We start from the raw sequence: 16,630 nt of genomic DNA, 5'->3' as shown, positions 1-16,630 counted from the left end.
CCCCATGCTCTCCCATATTGGAGAAGATATAATTAATGTCCCAGTGGATCCATCATATTTCAAGAATGTTGAGTTTATTATACACTCTGTGTTCTCATCCATCATTGAAAAGGATCCAATACCCCTTGAATATGATGTTTACTACAATTTCAGGGATCCCAAATGATTGGTTTACTGAGTAAATCTTATCATTTTTAGATTTGTTTAATTTTAACTATTTTGCTTGTTTTTCAATTCAAAAATAGTATTGAATAATTAATATCTTAATTTAATTCTATAAAGACTTGAATGAACTTTATAAGATAACTCCTCTTATCATCCATTCGAGTCTAAGCATTTTGAAAAAAAAAAATTTAACTCAATAAATTAATCGGGTCCTAATAAATGGTATAAAAATCAACTATGATGAATAGCTCAAGTAGAAAATAAGATGAGTGTAGTATTGGTAACTTGAGTTCAAAAATTTTGGATTAGAGTTTCAAAATATTACAACTTAGTAATTCATTTATATTCCAAAGTTATGCATCAAAATTTTATATTTATCTTTCATATCAAAATTCTCAAGATCTTTCATTAGATTGTTGATAGGCCCCTTTCTCTTTCAAATGGTTTGAGATTATGGTATGTCATATTAATGAAACAAGAACTCTCCTTGATTGAGAATTACATGAGAAGTACTAGTTCATAGTTTTATGGATTAAAGTGACATTAATTCAAGTAACAAGAACAATGTCATACTCTTTCCCATACTAGCCATTATGCTTGTTGCAAATGTCACTTTTGATGGGCACACTATGAACAATCTTTGGTGGGTGTACAAATTTACCTACATTTTGTACAATTCCTTTTGTATAATTTTGGGATCATAGGTTTTTTCTCTTGGAAAAGAAAAAAGAACAATGCAAGTGGGCCATTTCCCCAAAAGTATCAAATAAGTTAGAAGGAGAAAGCAGTGAGGGCAAAGACCAACAACATATCCCAAGCACAGCCACAGTTGAACCTTTTTTTTTTGGTGGCTTTGCCACATTAATAGCTGCACCAACACACCTACATAAGCAACAACTGAACTCAACTGTGATACTTCCATGTCTTGTCAGAAGAGAGAAGTTATGGTCATTGAACTTGTTTGGCTGCAATGTTCTTGTAATCTGTGGCCTGTGTTCAATAACTGTGATCATTGTTCTTTAGTGTATTAAAGAATTATGCCAACAAAGTTGAGCATATCCATTATGTGACACACAAACTTAGGTGGGAGACATGATCTGCCTTCATCCATCTAATAAAATAATATTTTCAGTTTGATACGATTCAAAACCTTTTCCAACAGGATAATGAAATATTTTTTATTTGAAACTGGATTAGGTTGTTACATCTTTTATAAGTCACGTTTGACTAAATATTACATTGTGTGGGTGAATATTGATGTTTGAGAAAAGATTGAAATGAAGAGTAAGAGAATAGTTTCACAATAGTAAAAATCGAGAGATTACGCTGATATATATTAAGTTTGATCCGTAAATAAACTTAGGTTTTTGGATTGAATTGATACATAAACTTATATATGTTGACTTTGATTAATTTGACTCAGACTCATCGTCCATTTCTCTCATATCATCATCATAGTCAAACTTCATAGGGAAAAAACAAAATCAGTTAAAAAGATTCGAAAGAAAAGTTAAATGTTGGCTGTAGTCACATGAATAGGAAGAGAAAAGATTAATTAGAAGATCGATCTACCCTTATAAATAAGGGGGGAAGTCAAACATAAATACGAGGAGATACTAGGAAATATTGAAGAGATTTACAAGAAACTAAAAAGTAATTTTAAATTGATAAAAATTGAAAGAGTTGGAATGGATTTAGTCCACATCCAAATAAGTTTAAGCTTTTGAGTCCACTTAATATCTAAATTAATATGTATTAAGCATGGTCATTAATTTTGTTAGGATCAAGTCGGCACTTAGAGGGGGGTGAATTAGTACGTTTGTAAAAATCACGTTGAGTCAAAAATCTTCGTACGATAAAATTTGTTTTGATAATGTTTAACTTTGAAAATGTTCGTAAGAGTATGCAGTAGTAACGAAGAAGTAAAGCAGTTGCAAAGTATGTAAATGACAACAATAAAAATACAAACCGAGTTTATAGTGATTCAGTCATCGTGATCTACGTCCACTCCCGATTACTCTTCCGTCGAGGCTATCGGCATCTACTAACGATCTTCCTTCAATGGGCGAAGACCAACTACCCTTACAACTCTATTCTTCTTTTAATAGGGCTAAGAGAGAACCTTTTATATCCCCACTCACTCCTCTCTAAACAAAAATCACACTTAGATTAGAGAATGAGAACTCTCACAACATTGCAACAGAATTTTCCTTTATTTTTGTTCTTAGTTCTTGTGTCATATGGGCAAGGATGAGAGGGGTATTTATAGGCCCTAAATGGATTCAAACTTAGAGCCTAAAAGTGTCTCATCCCCGATTTTTGGGGTACCGTATGTGTTGGGCGGTACCACCGCCTGCAGCACTGACACTAGGCGGTATCATCACCTATTATGGCGATACCAATGCCTGATACAATCTGGAAGACTATGTTCGGGCGGTACCATCGTCCAGCCTGGCGATACCACTGCTTGACACAGTCTGGAAGACTGTGTCCGAGCGGTACCATCACCCAAATTGGTGGTACCACAGCTTGACAATGGACAGTACCACCGCATAGCTTGGCGGTACTACCGCCTAACATAGTCTTAGAGATTGTGTCTCGGAGACTGAGCCACTAGCGGTGTCACCACCTGGCCCAACTTTTGGGTCATTGAGTAAACCTTTCTCTTGGCCCAAAATAGCTCCACTTTAGGCCTAGTTGACCCCTAATTGAGTTCGCTTAATTACTTTCTAAACCAACCCAATTAGACCTAAACTAACTCGATCTAGATAAATTATTACAAAGTATAAATTATCTATTGTCCGGCATGTCATTGGTTCTTCCGGCACTTCATCCGATCCTTCGGCGCATCATCCTCTCCTTCGGCGTATTGCCCAATCGGCATGTTGACACCCGCAACTTTTGATCTCCTTGGCGCAATGTTTGATCCTTCGGTCTAATGTCCAAATTCACGGCATGAAACCTTCTGCCAACACGTCGACCATTCCTCCGGTACGACATCTAATCTTCTAACATGTTCAACTCCGGCCCAACATCTGATTCCTCTTGCTTCAATCAATTTACCTCTTTTTGATCGAAGCTAGTCCTGCATCACTTAAACGCACATTAGATCATACCATTATTAATTGGTTTCATCATCAAAATCTGAGATTCAACAATCTCTCTGTTTTTCATGATGACAACCAATTGATGACGGAGTTAACCTTAACTCTCCCTATCAATATGTCATATTGATAGAATCTTTAAATTCAGAAAATCATGCAATGTTTCAAAATATAAAAATATATCATACCACATATGATTCAAATCATCATCATTACTTCTCCCCTTTTGTCATCAACAAAAATGAGAAGTGCATCTAGCAAGTTTTTGAGATATGCAAGTTTTACAATGTACAAGCTAGCAACAATTTTAAGTTGTACAAGTTTACAAAATTAGCTTCTTTTTTTAGATATACAAGTTTACAAGTTTTACTTCTTGAGATAGGCAATATAGCACTTTTGCTTCTCTTGAGATTGTAAGCTAGCAATTCTTGGTGATGTTTAAGATATCAAGTTCTTTTTCTCTTTTGAGAAGTGCAAGCTAGCAATTTTGCTTCCTAATAAGTTTTTCTTCCTTTTGCAATGTATAAGCTAGCAAATTTAGCAAGCTTTACATCATTTTTAAATATGCAAGCTAGCAAATTTTATAATATTTTAAAATATGCAAGCTAGCAATTTTATATTATCCTTTGTCATTGTCAAAAAGAAGGAAAGAATACATTATTGTAATTATTTTCCCTTTACATCAATTTTCAAATCATGACAAGGATAAAGTATCAATCTTATTTCAATATAACATATTGAAATAAGGTATCATTTTAGAAAATGATGGTTGTTGACTTTCACATCATTTCGTCAAAAAATCATAAGTATTGTATGCATCATTCTAAATCATAAATATTTATTATAGTATCAAAATGTCAAATTATATTATATCTTACCATATAAATTCTCATTTGTATGCATTAACATAATATCATGAGTATTTCATACATAATTTCATATCATCACATGAAGAATATTAAGAAAAATTAATTGGGGATGAGATATATACTTTATTAATACAAGGGAGTCATGAACCAAATTTTAAATTATAAATATAAAAAAACTAAGAGAAAAATTATGATTCTTTTTAGGACTCAAATAGTGAAAAGAAGAATCACAGTAAATGATCTTGATTTATAAAAAATCTCATGTTATAATTTCAAAAGAAATCAAGATCATGTTATAGATAAGACTCATTCAAATTCAAATTGTCAAATCATCAAAAATATTTTCAAGAGATTTATAAAAAAAGACATTCATTAATCTCTCATTTTTTTCATCAATTATTCAATTATATCATGAGATATACAAATCATAATTATAAAGAAGTCATATAAAAATTGTGACATGAAAGATATCAACATGAAATATCAATTCGTGAATGATTCATCTTGATAAATCTCCTTTTTAGTAAATAATGAATAGAATCATAGGAGATCAAATAAGATATCTTGATTCAAATAAATCTCAAATTATTAATGTCAAGAATCAAGATTTGTTTGGATAAATCTTCTCTTAGAGGAGTAAATCATACGTGAATCAAGAAAAATATTTCATATAAAATACATCTCAAGTCATAAATATCGATAAATGATTTATATTATCTCATTATTAAAATGAATCATATGAAAAAAATCTAAAATCATCATCAAAATCACTTTTCAAAAAATTCAATGAAAGTAACATAGATAGATTCCTATAAGATTAAACATAGCTCAAGTTCTTTTAGTTCCAAATTTTATGATTGATTTTATACTCTAGTTTTTCATACAAAGGCCATGCATCATCATTTATAATCGAAAAGCAATATGGGAATCATCAAGATACACATTATTACTTCATTACATTGTTACAACATCAAGCATGATTTCATTAAACATAAAGCATTTTCAATCAAAAAAAAAAAAAAAAGTAATATGAAAATCATCAAGATACACATTATTGCTTCTTAAAAACATACATAGGATTAATCTTATTAGGTTTAAGTATTAGATTTAAATCTAACATTTTATTCCTTTATCATAAAGAAATATAATTGTCATGGTCAATTTTTTAATTTTTCGAATTCACTAGAAAGAAAAGCATGATCCCTTTTTTTAAATATTTTATATACTAATTTAAAAACAACTTATGAAATGTATTAAGTAATTTCATAGTAAACTAAAAGGGTTTTGGTTACCTCATCGTCGAAAGCCATTAAGGTATAGTTTGCCATCTTGTCTTTGTTGGTTTGCTTTTCGTCTTCGGATGAGCTCGATTCATCCCAAACTGTCTTGAATACTTTCTTATTCTTTGGCAGCTTCTTCTTTTAAGTTTACTTTTTTATTCTTATTTTATAAACTTTTTAAACTTTGTTGTTAGTAGTTCAAGATCATCATCACATGAACTTTCGCTCGAGTGGTCTTCTTTTGTTCTAAGTGCAGAATCCTTCCTGTCCTTTGGAAGGTTATTCTCATGTTCATCATGTGCCTTGCACGTTATTTTCGTTATCGTGACCTACGTTCACTCCCGATTCCTCTTCCGTCGAGACCACCGACATCCACTAACGGTCTTCCTTCAATGGGCAAAGACCAACTATCCTTACAACTCTATTCTTCTTTTGATAGGCTCAGGAGAGAACTTTTATACCCCCACTCACTCCTCTCTAAACAGAAATCACACTTAGACTAGAGGAGGAGAACTCTCACAAGATTATAAAAGAATTTTTCTTTATTTTTGTTATCAGTTCTTGTGTATCTGAGCAGGGATGAGTGGGGTATTTATAAGCCCCAAATGGATTCAAACTTGGAGCTTAAAAGTGTCTCATACCATATTTTCGGGGTACTAGTGGTACTATCACCTACAACACTAACACTGGATGGTACCACCGCCTGACGCAGTCTGAAAGACTATATCCGAGTGGTTCCACCACCTAGCCTAGTGATACCACCGCTTAACACTAGGCGGTACCACCACCCAACCTAGCGGTACCACCGCCTGACATTAGGCGGTACCACCACCTAGCCTGGCGATACTACCGCTTAACACAATCTTGGAGACCGTGTCTTGAAGACTGAGCCACTAGCGGTGCCACCGCCTGACCCAACTTTTGGGTCACTGAATGAGTCTTTCTCTTAGCACAAAATAGCCCCACTTTAGGCCTAGTTGGCCACTAATTGAGTTAGCTTAATTACATTTTAAATCAACCCAATTATGACCTAAATTAACTCAATCTAGACAAATTATTATAAAGTATGAATTATTTGTTGTCCGGCATGTCATTGGTTCTTCTAGCGCATCGTTCTCTCCTTTGGCGTATTGCCCAATCGGCATGTTGATACCCGTAACTTCCGATCTCCTTGGAGCAATGTCCGATCATTCGGTTCGATGCCCAAATTCACGATACGAAGCCTTCTGCCGACACGTCGACCATTCCTCCGGTCTAACGTCCAATCTTTTAACATGTTCAACTCCGGCCCAACATCTGATTCCTCTTGCATCAATCAATTTACCTCTCCTTGATCGAAGCTAGTCTTGTGTCACTTAAATGCACATTAGATCATAACATTATCAATTGGTTTCATCATCAAAATTCAAGATTCAAGAGACTTAAGACTCATTATCGAATTTCTAACATGATCATTTACATTTGATTCAGTTTTTGAATTTAATATTATCCTTCCTTTACGTTTCCTTTTCTATCTTTACGATATTTTTTTTTTTATATAAATTTAGTTCGATACATCAAGGATTGGAACAACAAATTGAACCATACCAAATTAATAACAATAATATGTAAAAATTAAAATTCTATTAAAATTATAAAAATTAGAAAAATATTATGAAAGACATGAAAAATATAATCCAAGTTCTTATTTTTAAATAATATTTAAATCGATATATATTAAAATTTAATATTTTGATTTAAAAATCTCCATTTAGTCATATATGCTATCAATTTATCCTTTTTTTTGTTTATTTTATGATTACTTTAATGTTTAAAAATATTACACAATAATTTATTTTAAAATATCTATAATTTATGTTAATATATATTCTAAATTATTTTGTAAATTTTGGAGCAGGATCGAATATATTTGATTGAATTAGCTAAACCAAATCTAGTCTTGAGTATTTAAGAATATATATATATATATATATATATATATATATATATATATATATATATATATATATATATAATATAACTAATTAGATTCTGATGACATATATTGACCAATAAAAAAGAAGTCCAGTATGATTCGTTAGGAGATGCCATTGATGGGAGGAACTCTCATAATTACTTATCTTAGACCTTTTGCCCTCACTTATAAATAGACAGTGATATCTAGAAACTGTATAATAGAGGTTACACATCTCATAAAGATTCAGTTGAGGGATTACAGTCTTTCTCTCAACTCTTCTCCCGAATCATCAATCTAAGTGGTCCTCTAAAATGATAGGAAGAGAGGAGAATGATCTAGTTCTCTTGCAGATTGATAGTAATCTTAGATCTAAAGACGATGCCCTTGTAGATCACACAGAGATCTCTTTTTAGATGGCATCAAAATGTATGTATCGTAAAACCATATCTAATTTTATTTAATTTCAATCCTCGCATAAAAAATTGTTTCCATATTTAATATAGCATATTACAGATTTTATGCTAACAATTGATATCGGAGCCTAGGTTCTTGAGATCAAATATATTAGATCTATTATTTTTTTGTTTACGTTGCATGAATGATCCATATTCTCCAATGATCGCGAAGCAACAATGGTCGTTGTCGACCTTGCTACGTACAGCTAGTGAATCTGCAGGCGGTAGAGGCTACGCTGGGCAACGTGCCAATCATAGCGCAGTAGGCCGCAATCATACGTGGACAACACTGCACGCATGCGACGGCCACACACGGGCAGAACCCGCGTCTATACGGCGATCGCACGAAGGCATACAGCCCCGTGGCAACTACGCGCGGGCACAGGCCGCACATAAGCGGTGGCCGCGCACCGACGACAATCGCATGCGGTTAGGAACCGCCATAGCGGCCACGCGCGAGTAGAGGCAACGCCACAGCGGCATGGCAGTGCCACATGCACAAGCGACGACGGCGCAAGCAGTAGGGTTTTGACATATTTACGATTTTGCCCTAGAGGCTATGTTTTGTCAAATTATAGTTCTGCCCTTTATAAATATCATAATTCCAATATATGTCTTACCAATATATTTATAGTTTTACGCTTATGAAATTGAGAATTTTAATTTATATTTTGAATTATAAAATTAATAAATATGATTTATTATAATTATGATTGAATTTAATGATGATTATATTTTGATTATTTGATTGGATTTAATTTTAATTAAAAAAATATAAATTACGGTATACTTTTATAGTTTTCTCATATGAATTATTGATTATATTTTTACATGTGGTAAATAAAATCTAATTATTATTCTTGGATATTCATTTGGTTATTCACATGTATATATTTGAAATTACGAAATAATGTTCATCTTTCACATGAAGGCATGATTTATATGTTATCATGATTATCATATGACTTTTTTCTTTTACTGATTAATGTTCAATAATTATTATGGTTGTTATTCTATTATTGAACTACTTAGCATAAATTAAATTAAAAAATTTTGATAAATATTATTCGTAACTCTTCTCCATAAGTTTTATCTAACTTGTAGTTGCCAAAGTGGCTTGGGATGATAGGTTTTTTGATGTGAATTATAATAAAATTTGTATCATTTATAGGATATTTTAAATTATATTTTATATTATTATATTGGTCTTATAGCCACCAAAATGATATACATTAACTTATAAAAATAATATTAAGAAATTAGTCCTAAATGATATTAAGAAAATAATATTCATAATGACATACATAATTAGGAGATTTAGATAATCCCAAAAGAGAATTTACTTCAAATAATTATGTGATTGGATATGATGATATTGTTTTGGATATCCTTGCAGTTTATGGTTGTATATCTAAATGTAACAATACTATTCTACAAAGATGATATCGATCATCCATAGATGATCTTGAGTGAATACTAGATATGTCAATATTTCACCCAAAGGTATAATATAGATTATATCAATTATTTATCAAATTAAAAAAAATTAAAATATTAATATTATTTTATATTTTACAATGGTACTTCCATCCATATATTATTATGCTTCTAGTGTCCATGTACTCTTTAGATCAAATTATTCAGAATGGTTAGAGCATATGCAATTTACATTGGGTGTATTATATCTTGACTTAGCATTACTTGTTGAAAAGCCCGTAGAGTTGACTAATGAAAGTACTATGGAATAAGTTAATGAAATGAAGACTTGAGAAAGATCTGATAGGCTTAGTTTAATGTTCATAAGAATGACGATTGCAAATAACATAAAGACTTCATTACCGATTGCAACTAGCGCAAAAGAATATTTAAAGAATATTGAATACATATTTAAATCTGCTGATAAGTCATTGGTTGACACACTAATAAAAGAACTGACTACGACTCAATATGATGGCACTCGAGGAATTCATGATCACATCCTCAATATGACTGACAAAGTTGCAAAACTTAAAGCATTAGGTATGAATATTGATGATAATTTTTCTTGTGCAGTTCATTCTCAATTCTCTTCCTTCTCAGTTTGGCTCATTCAAGATTCACTATAATACAAATAAGGATAAGTGAGACTTGAATGAGTTAACTAGTATATGTGTTCAGGAAGAATTGAGATTAAAGTAGAAAAGTTCATATAATATCATGACCACTACTCAAGGAGCTGGTAATAAGAAAAGAAAATTGAAGCATCATACATCAAAGAAATTTACGGGGTTTGAAAATATTAAACAGACTAATGAAAAGAAAGTCTTTACTATAAAGTGTTTCTTTTATGGTAAGAAAGGACATGTGAAGAAGGACTGCATTAAACATAAGACTTGTTAAAAAAGAAAGGTATTAACTCAACCTTTGTATGTTTCAAATCAAACATTACAGAAGTTCCTTCTAATACTTGGTGGATTGATTCTAGTACTTCAACTCATGTTACTAATAATATGTAGGGATTTCTTTCAATCCAGAAATCAAAAGAACATGAGAAATTCATAATTATGGGAAATCATCTCAAAGCAAAAGTCATATTAGTGTGGACTTATCATCTATGCTTAAAGGCGAGTCATCTAATGGATCTTGTTGACATATGTTATATTCCTATTATTTCTAGAAATTTAGTTTCTTTATCTAGAATTGATGAGTTAGGATATTATCTTTCATTTGATAATGATAAACTCAATATATTTTATGATTCAATAAAAATTGGTTTTAGAATTTTGTGTGATGATTTGTACATAATTAATTTGAATCTTGAGTTTGCAAAGATATTATTGACCCTACAATCAAGTGTTGGATTGAAACGTAGTTTCAATAATGAAATATTTGTTGAATCTCGGATTTTGATGATATAATCAATTGGTGGGTTAATTGATCTAATCCATATTATTAAGTTAAGTGTACTCGAATCGTCGGAGATGCTGCCGGAACCAACCGAGAAGAAATCGGGAACCTGTCGGAATTTTCGGAAGTTCACCGAAGAGATTGTCGGAGGTTCACAGAGATCACCGAGAAGGCTCGGCTACTCGTTAAAGTCATCACAAGTTCGGAAGCTTGATGGGAGTCCGTCGGAAGAAGTTCGTCGGAAAGCTCGCCGGAACAAGACTCGACGTTCGCGGTTGAAAACTTGCTTAGGATGTGTTTTGTTATGTAGTTCACTTGTAATTAGGATTAGGATTAAGAAATAATCCTATATCCTGGTTAGGGGCCAATTGGGCCCAAAGTCAGATTTGGTTTGGGCTAAAATTAAGCCAAACCAGTGAACCGGAGAGCCAAGCGGTGGCACCGCCCAGCACCCAAGAGCTGGGCGGTGACACCTCCTGGGCTGGGCGGTTGCATCGTCCAGCACCCGAGCGCTGGGCGGTGGCACCGCCAGCATCGGGAACATAAGAGAATTCAAATTTTTGGAGCCCAAATTTGAATCCTCTTGAGGCCTATAAATACCCCTCAAGTCTCAGTTGAGAACACAACTTTTTGAGCAGCAAGTGATTGAGAGAAAAGTCTTAGAAGAGTCTTTGCCTTTCTTGTTTTCAATTTGCTAGAGAGTTCTCCTCCTTCTTTTTTGCTGAAAATTTGTAAAAGGTTGTAAGAGGGGTATTTGCCCTTCTATTTCAAGAGATTTGCTAGTGGAAGGTGGGAGCCTCATCGAAGAGGGGCCTCGCAAGTGGATGTAGGTCATTTGACCGAACCACTCTAAAATCGGCGTGATCTCTGGTTTGCATTTCATTATTGCTATTTACATTACTGCAAACCTTCTTACATGCTTTAGTTCCTTATTACCTTTGCTGCGCAACTTTAAGAATACGATTTCAAGTTAAGCTTTTCAAGTTCCGTTCTTATCGTACGAAAGATTTGTCGAAACCAACGTTTTAATCCGTTGCACTAATTCACCCCCCCCCCTCTTAGTGCCGCTCCGATCCTAACAATATCTTCTATATTGTGGTATAGATGATTGAGACATATCTCCAAGGAAAGAATTGAAAGATTAATGAAGGATAATATTTTGGAGCATTTAGGCTTCACTTATTTTGATGTTTGTATAGATTGCATTAAAGAAAAGCAAACTAAATATATAAAGAAAAATACCATAAGAAGTAAAGAATTCCTTGGGATTATTCATACTAATATCTGTCGACCACTCCATATTCCTTGTTTTAGTGGAGAAAAGTATTTCATCACATTTATAGATGACCTATCTAGATATGACTATGTTTATCTAAGACATGAAAAGTCTCAGGTCGTTGACACTCTTAAAGTGTACATAAATGAGGTCGAGAGATAATTAGATAAAAAAATTAAAATTATCAAATATAATAGGGGTGATGAATTTTATGACAGATATGATGAATCTGGTTAGAATATTAGCCCTTTTGCTAATTCCTAGAACAACGAGGTATTTGTGCTCAATATGCATTAACAAGTGTGTCACAATATAACAGTGTTGTTGAAAGGCGAAATCATACTCTTATGGATATGGTTAGGAGCATGATGAGTTTTTCCTATGTACTTGAGTCAATGTGGGGTGAAACTCTTAGGACAACTATGTATATCTTGAACAGGATTCCTAGTAAGTCAGTTCCATTAACTCAATATGAGTTGTGGACTAGTAGTAAGCATAGTTTGAGACATTTACATATTTGGGAGTGTCATGAAGAGATAAGAGTAGTCAATCGACATGAAAAGAAATTGGATCCAAGAACTATTTCTATATATTTTATTGGTTATCCAAAAAAATCCAAGGGATATAAATTTTATTACCTTAATCATTGCATAGTAGAATCTGATAATGCAAGATTCCTAGAAAATAACGAAATAAGTGGGAGTGAAAAATCTCGAATGATCAATTTTGATATTGAGGAGATTTATATTAATTCTTCTATATCATCTCTTATTCGAGAAATTATTATTCCTCAAATCAATGTGAGTATTGACGAGGGTGAACAACAAAATAACATCGAAAAACTCTCACATAATATTGATGTCGCTGTTGATGATCTTGTAGAACAATCATAATTAACAATTTTAAGAAGATCTCAAAGGAAAAGGAAACATGCTATTTTTGATGATTATATAGTATATCTACAAGAATTAGATTATGATATAGGAATAAAAAGAGACCCCTTATCGTTTTCACAAGCCATAGAAAGTAACGATTTTGAAAAATGGTATGATGCAATGAAAGAAGAGTTAAAATCAATGGTCTAGAATGATGTTTGGAAACTCATTGAATTGTCCAATAATTATAAAAGAGTCAGTTGTAAATGGGTCTTTAAGACAAAACGTGACTCAACGGGCAATATCGAATAATATAAAGCCAGACTTATGGCCAAATATTTTTCTTAGAAAGAAGACATCAACTATAACAAGACTTTTTCTCCAATCTCTAGAAAGAACTCATTGAGAATCATCATGTCATTAGTAACTCATTATGATCTTGAGTTACATCAGATGGATGTGAAAATAACATTTCTCAATAGGGATCTGGACGAGAAAATCTATATGAAACAACATGAAGGATTCATAGAAAAGGAAAAAGAAAGTTAGGCTTATAAACTTAAGAAATTCATTTATGACCTTAAACAATCTTGTAGACAATGGTATATAAAGTTTCATAATACCATTACTTCCTTCGGATTTAAGTAAAATACTATTAATCAGTGCATATATCTAAAGGTAAGTGAGAGCAAGTTTATTATATTGATCTTATATGTAGATAATATTTTACTTGCTAGTAGTGATCTTGGTTTATTACACGAAATCAAGATATTTCTCAATAATAACTTTAAGATGGTTGATATGAATAAGACAACCTATGTTATTGACATTGAGATATTCAGGGATATATCTCAAGGATTATTAGGATTATCTCAGAAAAGATATATTAATTGTATCTTGGAGAGATTTAATATGTAGCTTTGCTCAGTTAATAATATATATATTACTAGAGGGTAAAAAATTCATCCAAAATGATTGCTCGAAAAATGACTTAGAAAAGAATCAAATGAAGAATATTCCTTATGGGTATGCAATTGGAAATCTATTATATACTCAAACCTGTACAAGATCAGATATCAGTTTTGCAATTGTAATGCTGGGATATTTGTAGGGGACGAAAGATTATATGCTCACATATAGGAGATCAAATCAGCTTGAAGTGACAGGATATTCAAATGTTGATTTTGCAAACTGCTTTGACAATAGGAAGTTCACTTCAAGATTTGTATCCATGTTAGCTGGTGGGGTAATTTCTTGGAAAAGTGTAAAGCAATCACTTATTGTATCAAAAACAATGGAAGCTGAATTTGTGGCATACTTAAAGGCTACAAATCAAGCTTTAAGGTTGCGAAATTTCATCTTAGAACTTAGTGTGGTCGACTCAATTTCCAGGCCGCTGAAGATATTTTGTGATAACACCGCAACAGTTTTCTTCTCTAAGAATGACAAGTACTCTAGTAGTTCCAAGCACATCGAGATAAAGTACTTGGTGATTAAAGAAAGAGTCCAGAAACAACAAGTGTCAATTGACAATCTGAGCACCACTATAATGATTACTGATATATTAACAAAATCTTTACAGTATAAAATATTTAAAGAATATATTCTTAGAATAATGAGCAAGTAATAAAAGATATGGTGATGCATATTTAGGTGAAGGCTATTATTGACTTTTTATTGCTTAATTAAAGTTATTTATTTCTGTTATTCTGTTTATATTTATGTTTATGCATATTATAGTTGGACATAGAAGGGAGTATGTCATTATGACTCGCACTTATAGTTGGACTTAATATAGTATTATTGTGTTTATTGGATTTATTGGCTTGTTTTAAAGTTCATGGTCATGTATAAAATGTTTTTCAAAATTTTTTAGAATCCAATTAGGTAAAATTATTTTTAAACAAATTTTATTTTATTTATTTTGATTTTGAATATCTTTTTATATCTTATCAAATTAATGGGCCAATTGGGAGAATGTTAGATTTTGTAGCCCACAAATATATAATATAACTAATTGGATTTTGATGACATATATTGGCCAATAGAAAAGAAGTTTACTTAAAATAGGATTCTGCCATTGATGAGAGGAACTATCCTAATTACTTATCCTAGACCCTCTGTACTCGCCTATAAATAGACATGGACTTTTAGGTATTGTATAACAGAGGTTACACATCTCATAAAGGATTCAGTTGAGGGATTATAGTCTCTCTCTCAACTATTCTCCCGAACCATCAATCTAAGTGATCCTGTGAAATGATAGAAAGAGAGGAGAAGGATCTAGTTCTCTTACAAATTGATTCTTGGATCTAAAGACAAAGACGGTGCCCTTGCAGATCATATAGAGATCTTTTTTCAGATGATATCAAAAGGTACGCATCAAAAGGTATGCATCGTAAAACCAGATCTAATTTTATTTGATTTCAATCCTGATATAAAAAATTATTTCTATATTTAATATAGCATATTATAGATCTTATGCTAAGACTGATATCTTGTCATCAACCATTATCTCAGATTTTGTGATTTTGTTTGTATAGAAAGAAATTGCATCTCACAATTCATTTGACTCCATTGACAAACTTATGAAGTCACCAACGTGGCATTCCATGTCATCCTGACGCTCTATATGGAATACAATGTTGTAAAAACAAGCATTATATTTCTTTTGGTTTTGCCTTTACACACTCTTCATCAAATTCATTATCGTATGAGATCAATTACAAAATGTGATCTCTTTCTTCGACAAGCGAAAGCTTGTTATTGATACTTTCTGGGAGTGAATATTGATAAAAATAATAGAAGATAAGAACAATTATTGAAGAAGCTTTATTGAAGATAAGAAGCTTCATTTTTATTGAAGAAATAAAAATGCTTCAATACATGTTCCCTCTTCTATTTATACAAATTAGGAGAAATGATTTCCCTCAACAGAATAGAGGATTTTCCTCAACATAATAAAAAGATTTCCTCGTATAGTTGAAAAAAATTTATCTTATATCAAGTATCCTACCTAAGTATGCATTTGCTTTTTCATCTTCAAATTGACAACAACAATCAAATTGTTCTCTGTTGATCTAAATATTCTTATCTTAATGGAGTCAAAAGCGTCACAAACGATTAAATAAGGCAATTACATATGTGATAGATGGATACATGGATGGATTTATGGTGATGCCTTGAAACCTTTCCATCATCCTTTGTTGTGATCATTTTTTTTTTTTGTGTTGACCAAAGTAAAAGATGACAGGGATGAAAACCACAAGAGAGGAATTTTCTAGAAATAATGTCTGGAGAAACTTAAGGAACAGTTGGTAAGAATTCTGAACCAATTTGAATCTCATGAGCAGCAGCCATAATGAGATGACAAACTTATTGCACTTATGATCCAATACATAATGTATTCATGCACACACACACAGTCTCTCTCTCTCTCTCTCTCACCTTTTATTCATAATCACACACTCTCTTAGTTGCTCCATAGATTGTTTTCCCACCATATTTCTCTTTCAGAGTTACTGCTTTTGATTGCTTTCCTATTATACCTTAATCTGATTTAAGTGCTGAATTCCATGAGAGTTAATTTAAAAAACTTTAATCATTTTTTTTATGGAGCAATTTCAGAACAATAAAAAAAGTGATAAGAAAGATTCGATGATTAATCATTAAAATTAGTTTAAATGCCATGCTATGATATTTGATATATCCTTTGGTTAGTCCAATGGTAAAAACCTTATAATCCTATTATTATTTTATAATG

This window comes from Musa acuminata, chromosome BXJ3-8, assembly GCF_036884655.1.
Source record: "Musa acuminata AAA Group cultivar baxijiao chromosome BXJ3-8, Cavendish_Baxijiao_AAA, whole genome shotgun sequence".
NCBI classification, from domain to species: Eukaryota; Viridiplantae; Streptophyta; class Magnoliopsida; order Zingiberales; family Musaceae; genus Musa; species Musa acuminata.
This window is presented reverse-complemented; position numbering follows the sequence as displayed.